At 37.7% G+C, this 15,191-nt stretch overlaps 1 long non-coding RNA gene across 1 annotated transcript; it reads left to right on the forward strand.

The window, feature by feature from the left end:
• Nucleotides 1-9,300: 9,300 nt before the first annotated feature.
• Nucleotides 9,301-11,157, forward strand: LOC114361957 (uncharacterized). Its single transcript, XR_003656641.1, has 2 exons — nt 9,301-9,379; nt 11,013-11,157. It is a non-coding gene; the product is annotated as an uncharacterized LOC114361957 (long non-coding RNA).
• Nucleotides 11,158-15,191: the final 4,034 nt, after the last annotated feature.

Below are 15,191 nucleotides of genomic sequence, written 5' to 3' on the forward strand. Positions count from 1 at the left end.
CTCAATTTAGAAACCGGTTTTTGACAATGTACAAAATAATATAGACAAAATTAAATGACAATAATTGTTTCGTAGCAGAAACAATAATTAGGCAGAATCAATAACTGATAATAATTAGGGCCTTCTGCGCCTACCAACTTAGTGTTTGCCCCCCGGCTATTTGTCACTCTAATTAGCCAGTGGAATCCATTTTGCTCGTGTACACGGGCGATTAGTCTCCAGCATTCCTTGACGGGCCTTTTTGGTCTGTGCGTGCGCACGCGCTATTTCTATGAACGCGGTAATTGTGAATAAGCGACGTATAATCAGCTGAGTGTTGCTGATTGGGACTGTGATCTAGTGGGAATTTAAGCACTGACGTCAATGGAAAGCTTTTGATCTTAAACACCTGATATAATGTTTCAAAAGTAACATGACTTTGCGTATTAAAAACAAAGAAAAAACACATCCTCCTCATCAATTCCCANAGTTTGCATCCTAAAGTAGTAATTTCAAAAGAGATAATGAGAAAATTTTAAATTTTAAGGCTGAATTGCGCCATCTCACTTTAAAAAACTTCAAAAATCTGTCAAATTGGATGCAACTCAGCCTAAATATAATTTTCACAGTCCTCTCCGTAATCATTGTTGCAGTTTATTAAGTTTGACGTTAAGTTTAAAACGTAAATTCGCTTCAAAGAGATTATTGCTGAATCAAATACATATTAGCTCTACCATTAACCAACAGTGCCCAATGTTGCCGATGTATAACGCGCTATGTGGATATACGACACTGTACGTCTGAGGTGTCGAAACGTTGTCCACACGTGCGCCGTGATTAATTCGGCTAATTACCGCGTTATCTAAGCACCTAGCCGTTACGGTCACGTGTTGCGCAGGTCAGGCCGTGAATTAGTATCTAGTTGTACATAACACAATAATATCTGTGAACCATGTGAGTAATAGTTTTATTACGCAGCTCATCTAAGATTTCCGTTTATATTCTGTAGATGGACAAAAAAGTAAAATTTAGAGAAAATATTATGTTTTATTTAGATAGGTACCTACTTCTTATTCAAATAGAAAATCGTACGAAATAGTCGTTTTTATCTTAGACTTTGTCATGTACTCGTACATACAAAAATGAAAACATTTTTAAGAACGTAACACACACTATTCACAATAAATATTTTTGTAATAGCTCTACCAAATAAACTGAGCTTTCTAAAGTTTATTTAGCCCTATAATAAGCTAGGAGTTCTTCTAAAGTTTATTAACTGTCCTTACAAATTCTACAACAACACTTTTGAAACAATCAACGCACATAAGATCCTATGGCCTGAACCGTCCGTAGAAAAGCGCTTAATAATGCGAATAGATAAGTAAAAACGCATGTAACCTATTGAATTATATTAAAACTCGTATAACAAAAGTTGTTGCTTATAATGTCAGCAATCTAATCCTACGCTGTTGCTGTCACAAATAACCCTGTATAAGACTCAATCCATCAAACCTTTAGCATTAGCGTTCCGCTCGATATTATAGCGCATAGATTAGCGCCCCCACACAAAATGCCGGCGCATCAGAACTGCAGCATCAATATGAAAACAGTTGATTGGATGGAAACAAATCGGCTTCCGCGTTCACGGTCACGGAGGCCACATCAAAGAGTTGGGCCCTCGGCGGGTCACTCCCTCATTTTTAATAGCATTCTCTTGATACGAGTGCGGGTAAACAAACAAATTTATTTATTTATTCATGAATAGAACGGTAGTACCAATTACACTATTCAAACAAGACGTAACAAAGCTCAGAATAACATTTAAGTAATTAAAAACAATTTAACTTAACTTAATTTAGGAAAAGTACATAAATCAGATGCGATTATTTTCACAGTAACCCAAACATTCTGCTAGTAACGTACTCCACCCCTCTGCAAATACGTCACATTTTGGGTTTTGGTCCAGGAAACGGTGATTTCGATCTTGAAACCGTACGACACGGAGGAACAGCAAACAATGCATGCCTTCGACTACGATAATAGTTGTTGGGTGCGAACAGCCTCAGTAATTGATTGAGTAAGCCAGACATGTTAAGTCTGCCGTGTAGCAGCTTGAGGACGAAAACAATTTGTTGCATAGACCTCCTAACTTCCAACGAGTTGTACCCAAGACACCCAAGAATAAACGAGGTGGGATATAAATATGGATAGTATCCATAGACACGTTTATAAAGAAATCTTAGAAAAGCCTTTTGCACCTTCTCCAACAATAAAATATAAATATAGGTGACTTCATAGGGGTTCCAAACACACGCGCTCGATTCCAGTTTACTGCGAACAAGTGAGTTGTATAAAAGCTTTATAACACACTGGCTCCGGAAATCGCGAGCATTTCTGAGGACAAACCCTAGTCTAATACATAGAGGTTTTGTTTTCTGTTGAATAAAAGGAAAAGCTTCGTAATACATTTGTTCAATAAGTTGATTAAAATAAAAAGCTGTTAATATTGGAGATCTGTGATCATCCCTTTATGATTTCATGTAGATCTGCGTTCAAAGTTTAAAAATAAAAAAACAATAGATTTTATGTGAGCTGAAAGCTTATTTAATGTAAGTAAAATAAAAATCAGCTTTTTTTCGAGTTTATTTAAAAGTTTACTTTCATGACGATCAAAAAAGTTATAATTAATATTGTTTGAATATTTTCTTTTAATTATTTTTTTCAAACGAAACATAGAATCACATTTTCTACAGTCATTCACTGGTAAACCGTTTTTTTTTTTCAAAATAACCGCAGCATTATTTAGCGAGTGTTTTTTGTAACGGCTAGTGCATACATACGTAACGCAGTAGCGATTCGACACCTGAGTACACTGCACCCCTGCTTCATCCCCGGGGGATGAACGATGCGAAAGTATGGAGTGGGATTCATTTTTATAATTAGAATAATTTATATAGAAAAATATTAATGTAGAGACGGCCTTAGCTTGTTTGCTGAAAACGCAAATACCTATTATTATTGTTTTGAATTAACTTTATGAATTCAACCACAGAGAAGTGGGTGCACTATAGTATGGTGGTGCACTGGTATCTACCTACACTGTGTTGTTTAAAAAACATGGTGCTAACAAACATTCACAAATGGTAGTACCTAACTTGTAATTCCATTTAAAAGTATGAAATCATAGTTGCTTAAACCACACTGAGATCACATCTTTTCCTCTCCTGAACGATCCCATCATTACTTGGATTATTTTTCAATTACTAGTTCCTCTTAAATATTATGAAAGTAACTATTTTATGAAAAACGGTGTCATTTGGCAAAGCAATGAATTTTACGTGACTTCGATTTGCAGCATTTATTTTGATTAAATTATAGCCTTTGTCGTCATTTCAGCGCCACTACCGCCATCTATGACTCCAAACTCGTACCAACCAAAAGCCGCCTCTACACTAGCGCGCCCCGTTTTAAACAGATTCGATCACCGTACATTAGGGGGCGGCCGGTGAAAAAAACTCGCAGGAACAATTACATGGCATCTGTCGCGCAGGATTCAATTTATGCTGATTGGATTTAGCTCTAGGTGAGGGTACATGTGCGAGTGTAGAGATGAGTCATTCCGAGACGCTGGGGTGGACAATGATTGTATTTACATAATTTGGCGAGGTGGGTGTGAAGCTGGATAGATTAAGGATGGCTTTTATTTCGGTGTGATATGTGTTGGAACTTATTACACTCATGGCATGCGCTGCTGACGAAAATAATTTGGGTATAGCGAACTCTATTGTTTTCTCGCACTGGTGAACTTTGCACGCTTGAAATGTTTGGCTAACCGCTACAGTCGATATTGATAACATTATTCATTCAGAATTTTACCAAACATCAACTTAATCTATAATTGGATGTGTATATAATTATTTTGATCTATTTATCATACATGACTTTATACAGTGATATGCTAGTCACAGTCTGTATGAAAGTTTATGTTTGATTCGAGATGTTAGGTAGAAAGTTCTTGAAACAAACTTACTGAAGTATTTTGTCACAAAGCACTAAGTTTTATGGAGTCGTCATCGGAAGTACATATATTATTTACTGTTCGTAGTACATATTTATGAAGTAAAGTTAAGTACAATTATTATCTACGTTCAAGAGTCCTCTTTGGAACCATAATAAATTGTATCCCATAATCTGTAACCCTCTATGAGATGGCAATTAATGCAGGCCGCTATAAATGCGTACCACCGGCACTGGCCGGCTGCCAGGGTGCGACAATCGCCAGTAGAGTACCTGGCGTGCCATTACCATGCTCGTTGCATCTGGTGCGGTTACTGGAGCGGTTACTGGTATAACCTGGTGAACCGTTCTTATTATAATTATTTATCCGATATAGGCAGGTGTGATGTCTACAATTCGAGCCGCTATTAATGCGTACCACCGGCACTGGCCGGCTGCCAGGGTGCGGATATCGCCAGTGGAGTACCTGGCGTGCTATAACCGTGCTCGTTGGAACTGGTGTGGTTACTGGAGCGACTACTTGACAATATGAAGCCTGGTGAGCCGTTCTAATTTACTTCATAAGATACCTTAGGCAGGTATGACATCTATAATGCAGGCCGCTATTAACGCGTACCACTGGCACTGGCCAGCTGCCAGGGTGCGACAATCGCCAGTGGAGTAGCTGGCGTGCCATAACCGTGCTCGTTGGAACTGCTGCGGTTACTGGAGCGGCTACTGTGTGCTTACCATGAGTTTACGTTAGGTGTGTTCGCTAGCGACTACGTAAAAAAATGACATTAATTGTATGACATATTGTGCAGCGCCCCTAGCGGCTACTTTCAAGAAACAAAATCTTCATAGAGATTTTTGACGTACTCGCTAGCGAGCACACCTAACGTAAACTCATGGTAAGCACACAGTAGCCGCTCCAGTAACCGCACCAGTTCCAACGAGCATGGTAATGGCACGCCAGGTACTCCACTGGTGTAGCCTGGTGAACCGTTCTCATTATAATTATTTATCCGATATAGGCAGGTGTGACATCAATAATGCGAGCCGCTATTAATGCGTAACACCGGCACTAGCCGGCTGCCAGGGTGCGACAATCGTCAGTGGAGTACCTGGCGTGCCATAACCGTTGGAACTGGTGCCGTTACTGGAGCGGTTACTGGTATAACCTGGTGAGCCGTTCTATTTATCAGACTTAGGCAGTTTTTATGATTGTCATGACTATGATTGGAGCCGTTATTTATTAGTTAGTGTTGCAAGAACACTAGTTTTTGATGGCTGCCAGGGTGCGACAATCGCCAGTGGAGCACCTGGCGTGCCATAACCATGCTCGTTAGAACTGGTGCCGTTACTGGAGCGGCTACTGGTGTAATCTGGTAAGCCGTTCTATTTATCAGACAAATTCAGTTCTTAGAGATGTCTGTGACTGTGATGCAAGCCATTATAAGTTCGTGTTCCACTAGAACAGGTTTTTAGAGTGCGATAATTGTCAGTGGAGTAGGTAGAAGTATCTAGAAATGCTGCATGCCTTAGACATAAATTGTTTCTATTTCTTTTTCAGATGGATGGTGACAATCCCAGTAAAAGATTCACGTTGGACTAGTGCTGTCACCACGAAGGAATAACACGGTGAAGCCACTATACTTCGCGCATAAGTTCTATCGACACTCAGAATATGATGAAGAAAATGATTCCTCATTATTAGTGAACCTATGAAATCACATCCTACTAATATCCTTCCTACTTATATAATATTATAAATGCGAAAGTTTGGATGTCTGGATGTCTAGATGTTTGTTACTCTTTCACGCAAAAACTACTGAACGGATTTTGATGAAACTTTACAGTATTATTCTTTATAACTCAGAATAACATATAGGCTACAATTTATGACGATCTGTGACAAACTAAATTTCAAAGCCGCGGGCAAAAGCTAGTGGAAGAATAAACGTTATCTAAACAATTCATTAAACAGGATGACAATAGCGGTAATATGGTTCGTTCAAATAGATGTAATAAGCTNGCTTACCATGAGTTTACGTTAGGTGTGTTCGCTAGCGACTACGTAAAAAAATGACATTAATTGTATGACATATTGTGCAGCGCCCCTAGCGGCTACTTTCAAGAAACAAAATCTTCATAGAGATTTTTGACGTACTCGCTAGCGAGCACACCTAACGTAAACTCATGGTAAGCACACAGTAGCCGCTCCAGTAACCGCACCAGTTCCAACGAGCATGGTAATGGCACGCCAGGTACTCCACTGGTGTAGCCTGGTGAACCGTTCTCATTATAATTATTTATCCGATATAGGCAGGTGTGACATCAATAATGCGAGCCGCTATTAATGCGTAACACCGGCACTAGCCGGCTGCCAGGGTGCGACAATCGTCAGTGGAGTACCTGGCGTGCCATAACCGTTGGAACTGGTGCCGTTACTGGAGCGGTTACTGGTATAACCTGGTGAGCCGTTCTATTTATCAGACTTAGGCAGTTTTTATGATTGTCATGACTATGATTGGAGCCGTTATTTATTAGTTAGTGTTGCAAGAACACTAGTTTTTGATGGCTGCCAGGGTGCGACAATCGCCAGTGGAGCACCTGGCGTGCCATAACCATGCTCGTTAGAACTGGTGCCGTTACTGGAGCGGCTACTGGTGTAATCTGGTAAGCCGTTCTATTTATCAGACAAATTCAGTTCTTAGAGATGTCTGTGACTGTGATGCAAGCCATTATAAGTTCGTGTTCCACTAGAACAGGTTTTTAGAGTGCGATAATTGTCAGTGGAGTAGGTAGAAGTATCTAGAAATGCTGCATGCCTTAGACATAAATTGTTTCTATTTCTTTTTCAGATGGATGGTGACAATCCCAGTAAAAGATTCACGTTGGACTAGTGCTGTCACCACGAAGGAATAACACGGTGAAGCCACTATACTTCGCGCATAAGTTCTATCGACACTCAGAATATGATGAAGAAAATGATTCCTCATTATTAGTGAACCTATGAAATCACATCCTACTAATATCCTTCCTACTTATATAATATTATAAATGCGAAAGTTTGGATGTCTGGATGTCTAGATGTTTGTTACTCTTTCACGCAAAAACTACTGAACGGATTTTGATGAAACTTTACAGTATTATTCTTTATAACTCAGAATAACATATAGGCTACAATTTATGACGATCTGTGACAAACTAAATTTCAAAGCCGCGGGCAAAAGCTAGTGGAAGAATAAACGTTATCTAAACAATTCATTAAACAGGATGACAATAGCGGTAATATGGTTCGTTCAAATAGATGTAATAAGCTTAATATTGCAGTAACTAATATAATCGAGGCGAGTGAGTTACCCTGCAGCAACGCGGCCGCGCACGGTGGCGGTAGGGCGATAAAACGCAGGTATTTTTTTATCATCTAAACAATACAATAGGATGAAATTAGCGGTAATAATGGTTCATTAAAATAGATATTGCAGTATTATCTAAATCGAGGCAAGTGAGTTACCCCGCAGCAACGCGGCCGCGCACGGTAGCGGGTAGGGCGATAAAACGCAGGTATTTATGACGCGTGTGTTTCGTATTGATTCCCTGCGCTGGGCGGGCTGCATAATTATTAGGGAGAGCAGATTTTAATTGTACATAGTTTGTCAGTACATGGTTTTATTAAAGTCATTAAGAAGTGATTACATCAAAGTTCTCTAAATGTGATTGTGATACTTTGATTCTATTTCAACATTCTTAAAACGTTACATTATTAAATCTTTTCTTGAGGTGGTCGTAGGATAAAGTGTGTTAAAGACGAGTATAAAGCTTAATGGACCTTTCTACTTGAAAGCTTCTTCCTAAAGCTGAAGCTTCCACTAAAAACTCATAAGACAAAACTTGCAAACTAATAAGTAAGCAACCCTTGCTTTATTGATTTTCTATAAATATATTTGTTTTAAATCTCCCCGAAAACATTTTACGAAGAGTGTATAAACATAAATGTGAGACTGCAAAGTTTTCAGCAATATTTTAATGTTTTCAATAATACACGCTCAAAATATTTGGAACATTAAACTCCAGTCAGGTATCCGTGTACAGTGCGACAAATAATTAACTGGCAAATTAATAGCGGCCATAAATTTTGCACGTAAATCAATAACGTTTTATGATAAATGTCTCGCTCTCGGCTCTATGGTCAGACGCATAAAGTTAGTAAGTAATAGTTGGGCTAATTGAGGATAAGGTGTTAACCTATATCGGACTCGTTTCGTGCCAAAACTTCACGGTTTATTAAATTACATTGCTATTTCGATAACTTACAAGTTTTGATTTGATTTTTTAAATATTTTTGTCAATGGGCATACTTGATTCTTTGTGGTAAAAACGATAAGACAAAACAGGTTAATTGTCTTTAATAAGCACCTCACAAAACTGACAATTACGAGAAATAAAAAAAACTAACTAACTTTAGAAAGAAACCGCTCAATATAATCTTAAAACGTTTTTAAAATCCTTTGTACAGTAAAANTATATATTATATAGGTACATCCCAACTAATCCCAACTAATATTCCCAACTAATATTATAAATGCGAAAGTAACTCTGTCTGTCTGTCTGTCTGTTACGCTTTCCCGCTTAAACCTCGCAACCGATTTTGATGAAATTTGGCAAAGAGATAGTTTGAGTCCCGGGAAAGAACATAGGATAGTTTTTATCCCGGTTTTTGAAACAGGGACGCGCGCGATAAAGTTTTTCTGTGACAGACAAAATTCCACGCGGGCGAAGCCGCGGGCGGAAAGCTAGTATTATATAAAGTTAGGATATAGTTAGGATTAGGATACATATAATATTATACATATATAATATATTATAGGTATTGATATTATAAATGCGAAAGTAACTCTGAAATTAATGATACAAAAAAAATAATTATGTGTGACAACACTGGCGGCTCGAAAAATGCCCGCGCAGCAACGATGTATTATAATAAGCAATCTGTTTTAGAATTATACATTTTTATTTAAAATTCAATGAAAATATTATCTATTTAAACATTCCGTTTCATATCATTCGTCTGTATATCTCATTCGTCTGTGTATCTCATTCGTCTGTCAGATAATCGATTTCTGTGATCGTAGCGGTGCGTTGGGGCAACGGCGGCATCGGCATCTTTGAATCGATTACGATTTCCCGTCACTAAATGTTGGCTGTGACGTCACAGTAGGTATTAAAAAGTCGGCACGCTTGGTTTTAATACAGATCGTGTTACTTGCGTTATCTATGTATATCTATATCTGTGAATGACACACTCTCACAGGTTTTGCATTGGTTTACTGATAACAACTTATTGTTAAATGCAAACAAAACTAAGTGCATTAAATTTACCTTACCTAATGTGAGGCAGGTTCTTGGACGAATAAACCACTGGACGCGAAACCCTCTAAGAATCTTAAGGAAACACGTTCAACCAATTTTTGCGGGGGGAGAGGTATGACAATTGTCAAATAATGACATTTAGTGCTGGAAATAATCGTCAATTTTTTTTTGTCGATAATTATGTAAATTAACGAGTGAATGAATGAACCTAATGAGATAAAATTGATCATGCGTTGATCATTTTTATTTACAAATTATTTAAATAATTAATGAATTGGATTGATTTAGACATAATATGCAACAAAGTCGAGTTAGTTACACCATATAAAATTAAAGAACGGCAGGATAGATTTTGAAATTGGGATATTGTTAGAAGTTCTATAAGCAGTACCATCCCTCTTATGTGTTGATTGCCGCATTGCAAAGTTCTTGCAAACCAATTTTATTTTTGGTGAGTACCTACCTATGTCTGGCTGGATGATGCTTACAAATACGGTAGTCAGTAAAAAACTTTAATATTTGTGTTGTGTAATATACAGGATGTCCCAAAATTAGCACGTCACGCTGACACCAGAGGTAAATAATGAGCTTAAGACGCAAATAAAATTGGTCATATCTTAAAACTTATGAAACTTTTCTATGGACATATTTTATGTTTCTACGTCAAAATAAATATTTAGGGGTGAGAGGGGGGGGGGATAGGGGGGCGGGGAACCGTTGGTACATTTGACAATTGACATAGACAAGACAAACTATTTACGGTCCGAAACTATGCATAACAAGAAACTAAAACACTTTTGTATGCATATAAATAATTAAGAACTAATAATAATTGTCATTCAATAGTTATAATTACAATAATGTCACTTTCTCATGTTTACTTATTATCATCAAACACATTTTGTTTTAAATCTTTATTTAACATTTTTCTATTTAACTAGTAAAAGTTGTGATTAAATCGAACCAAAAAACTGTGCTGTCAAAATTTGAGTTTCAAACTCATCAACAATCACTCCGATCAATCAATAACACACTGACAAAAGGACTTCTCAGGCTAAACTCTATTCACTATAAAATCACGCAAACCCAAAAGTTTGACATAGTCACTAAATGTTAGCAGTACCTCCAAGCTGTACTTTTTCTCATAACTCCCTCTACCCACTTTCTTCTTCTATTTAGATCTACTGGAAATCTATAATTAATTTGAATAATATCAGTTTCGATAAGTTTATCGACAATTTTCAAGCCCTATACGTCATAAAAAATAAATGTGAACGAATGAATGAAGTATATAATCCAACCAAATTAAATATGCCACACGTTTTAAGCATTTACCTGTACAATGAGAACTTTTTAAAATTACGTGATTATATTTTGTTTACATATCAAATTTTATTTATTTTACGAAAAAATAGCTACTTTAATAGGTTGAAAATGTAATTACGCGTGAGAAGAAACATTCTTTGAGTGATTGGTATAATTTTTACAAAAAAGTACGGCGCATTTACCTATTTTTCGTGATAATTTACTCTTCGAGAGCTCGCGTCATACTGACACCCTGAAAACATTTACCATGGCAAATTAGCCTTGGCAAGTGCTAGCGGGGTAAAGACGAAAACGTCACTCGTTACGCGTCCAGTGGTTTATTCGTCCAAGGGCAGGTTCCCACACAATTGATGGTGAAGAATGAACCATTAAGTAGCATAAGTTCCACAACATTCTTGGGAATCACTTTAGACTCTAAACTTCAGTGGGGTCCTCATATTGAAACCTTGTCAGCAAGGCTCAGTTCAGCTGCTTTTGCAGTGAGAAAGATAAGGCAATTAACTGACATTGAAACGGCAAGGCTAGTTTATTTTAGCTATTTTCATAGTATAATGTCATACGGCATATTGTTGTGGGGCTCAGCTGCGGACATTGAAACTGTTTTCGTTCTGCAGAAGAGAGCAGTGCGGGCCATTTATAACCTTGGACCCCGATTTTCCTTGAGAGAATTCTTTAAGGAGATTAATATACTGACAGTAGCTTCACAGTTCATTTATGAAAACCTTTTATATGTTCGCAAAAATATAGAGCAATTTACTAGAAAGAGTGATTTACACAAGTTCAATGCAAGAAACAAAAATAAACTTGCCGTTCCAAATTTCAGACTGCACAAGATTGGTAATTCATTTATGGGGAAATGTATTAAACTTTTCAATAAATTACCACAAACTGTTGTAGAATTGCCCATTCATAAATTTAAAGCACATATCAAAAGCACCTTAATGAAAAAGGGCTACTATAAAGTTGATGATTATATAAAGGATAAAAATGTTTGGAATGTTTAACTACCTAGCTCGCATTAATACTTATGACTATAATTTGTATATTTTAAAGACTGTAAAACCTTGAAAAGGAGGCTGACAATAGTGACTGAGTTTCTTGCGCTGCTTCTTCTCAGCACTGGCCCATTTATTGTCCCGAAGCAGTGGTAGGGTTAATATTGGGACGTGTAAAAGCGCTTTTTTAAAGCCTATTTGCAAAAATAAATGAATTTTATGAATTTTNGACTTACGCCCTGAGTAACTTGCCTAGGACGAATATTTGAGGGGTGTAAAGGTCTTTTTATTGTAATTTTGAGGGCGTAAAGGAAATCTATCTCAGTAAATACTGCCCTAGTCCAGTTTTTCAATACTTCCTCGGAAAATGCTGTGAATTCTAAGCACTTTCTTCTTAGGTCATATTTTAATAGCTCAAAAAACAAAAAAGTTATTGTCGAATAAAAAAATAAAAAAACGTTTTTTGCTTCTCCTGAAAAGTCGTACTTTGTCCTTTACGACCTTTGAGCCCAGAGGTATCGACATATTTATGAAATAAAGTCAAGTACAATTATTATCTACGTTCAAGAGTCCTCTTTGGAACCATAATAAATTGTATCCCATAATCTGTAACCCTCTATGAGATGGCAATTAATGCAGGCCGCTATTAATGCGTACCACCGGCACTGGCCGGCTGCCAGGGTGCGACAATCGCCAGTGGAGTACCTGGCGTGCCATAACCATGCTCGTTGGAACTGGTGCGGTTACTGGAGCGACTATTGACAATATGAAGCCTGGTGAGCCGTTCTAATTTACTTTATAACATACCTTAGGCAGGTATGACATCTATAATGCAGGCCGCTATTAACGCGTACCACTGGCACTGACCAGCTGCCAGGATGCGACAATCGCCAGTGGAGTACCTGCGTGCCATTACCATGCTCGTTGGAACTCGTGCCGTTACTGGAGCGGCTACTGGTGTAACCTGATGAGCCGTTCTATTTATCAGACTTAGGCAGTTCTTATGATTGTCATGACTATGATTGGAGCTGTATAAATAACGGCTAATAATAATACCTAGTTAGTGTTGTAAAAACACTTGTGTTTGATGGCTGCCAGGGTGCGACATTCGCCAGTGGAGTACCTGGCGTGCCATTAGCATGCTCGTTAGAACTGGTGCGGTTACTGGAGCGGCTACTAGTATAGCCTGGTGAACAGTTCTTATTATAATTATTTATCCGATATAGGCGTGATGTGATGTCTACAATTCGAGCCGCTATTAATGCGTACCACCGGCACTGGCCGACTGCCAGGGTGGGACAATCGCCAGTGGAGTACCTGGCGTGCCGTTACCATGCTCGTTGGAACTGGTGCGGTTACTGGAGCGGCTAGTGGTGTCATTTGGAGAGCCGTTCTATTCATCAGACTTAGGCAGTTCTTATGATTGTCATGACTATAATTGGAGCCGTTATTTATTAGTTAGTGTTGCAAGAACACTGGTGTTTGATGGCTGCCAGAGTGCGACAATCACCAGTGGAGTACCTGGCGTGCCATGACTATATGCTCGTTCGAACTGGTGCGGTTACTGGAGCGGCTACTGGTGTGACCTAGTGAGCTGTTCTATTTATCAGACAAATTCGGCTCTTAGAGATGTGTGACTGTGATGCAAACCATTATAAGTTCGTGTTCCTCTAGCACAGGTTTACAGAGTGCGATAATTGCCAGTGGAGTAGGTAGAAGTACCAAGAAATGCTGCATACCTTATACATAAATTGTTTCTATTTCTTTTTCAGAAGGATGGTGACAATTCCAGTAAAAGATGCACGTTGGAGTAGTGCTGCTACCACGAAGGAATAACACGATGAAGCCGCTTACTTCGCGGATACGGTCTATCGATGATACTCAGTATATGATAAAAAGGAATCATATTATCAGTGAACCTATGAAGTCACATGGAAGAATAAACGTTATCTAAACAATTGATTAAACAGGATGACAATAGCGTTAATAAGGTTCATTAAAATACATATTACTGAAATTTAAGCTAAATCGAGGCAAGTGAGCTACCCCGCAGCAACGCGGCCGCGCACGGTGGCGGTAGGGCGATAAAACGCAGGTATTTATGACGCGTGTGCCCTATTGTTTCGTATTGATTCCCTGCGCTGGGCGGGCTGCATAATTATTAGGGAGAGCAGATTTTAATTGCAAATAGTTTGTCAGTACATGGTTTTATTAAAGTCATTAAGAAGTGATTACATCAAAGTTCTCTAAATGTGATTGTGATACTTTGATTCTATTTCAACATTCTTAAAACGGAATACACTGATATCAGTTTCCGGAATTAAATCTTTTCTTGAGGTGGTCGTAGGATAAAGTGTGTTAAAGACGAGTATAAAGCTAAATGGACCTTTCTACTTGAAAGCTTCTTCCTAAAGCTGAAGCTTCCACTAAAAACTCATAAGACAAAACTGGCAAACTAATAAGTAGGCAACCCTTGCCTTATTGTTTTTCTATAAATATATTTGTTTTAAATCTCTCCGAAAACATTTTATGAGGAGTTTATAAACATAAATGTGAGACTGCAAAGTTTTCAGCAATATTTTAATGTTTTCAATAATACACGCTCAAAATATTTGGAACATTAAACTCCAGTCAGGTATCCGTGTACAGTCCGACAAATAATTAACTGGCAAATTAATAGCGGCCATAAATTTTGCACGTAAATCAATAACGTTTTATGATAAATGTCTCGCTCTCGGCTCTATGGTCAGACGCATAAAGTTAGTAAGTAATAGTTGGGCTAATTGAGGATAAGGTGTTAACCTATATCGGACTCGTTTCGTGCCAAAACTTCACGGTTTATTAAATTACATTGCTATTTCGATAACTTACAAGTTTTGATTTTATTTTTTTAATTATTTTTTGTCAACCGACATAGTGATTTGTGATAAAAACTATTAGACAAATAAATAGAGGTACATTGTCTTTAATGTACACCTCAAAAAACTGACAATTACGATAAATAAAAAAAACTAACTTAACTTTAGAGAGAAACCGCTCAATATAATCTTAAAACGTTTTTAAAATCCTTTGTAGGTACAGTAAAATCGACGTATTTCCGTTTCATTTTCAACTTAAAACAACAAAAGTACAATCAGGCAAATAAAAATGACTCCGAAATTGGTTCTGCAAATAACGACAGCTGTAGCGAGCTCAGGTTGGGAAAGAAGTTGCGACCGGTACGTTCCCGGTAAAAGTACCGGAATAAATACACCAAAGGCATTTAGGTGCGGTACGTAGATTGATATTTTGAGAGTAGATTTAACCAAATATTATGCGAAAAATATTTTTTGTTTTTGTGTCCACGATAGCTGTAGCCTTAAAAAACATAGGTAATCATAATGCTAGGTAAAGAAAGAGAGAGAATACCTACTTAATTTCAGTATTTAATACGAATAGCTTAAATATAGAAAATTAAAATTAATATTTTTGAAAACATGCGACAAGAAAACTTCTAAATAATATCTTATTTACAAATCC

The sequence above is a fragment of the Ostrinia furnacalis genome, unplaced genomic scaffold (assembly GCF_004193835.3).
Source record: "Ostrinia furnacalis isolate ACB-3 unplaced genomic scaffold, ASM419383v2 OfSCF6075, whole genome shotgun sequence".
Classification (NCBI taxonomy): Eukaryota; Metazoa; Arthropoda; class Insecta; order Lepidoptera; family Crambidae; genus Ostrinia; species Ostrinia furnacalis.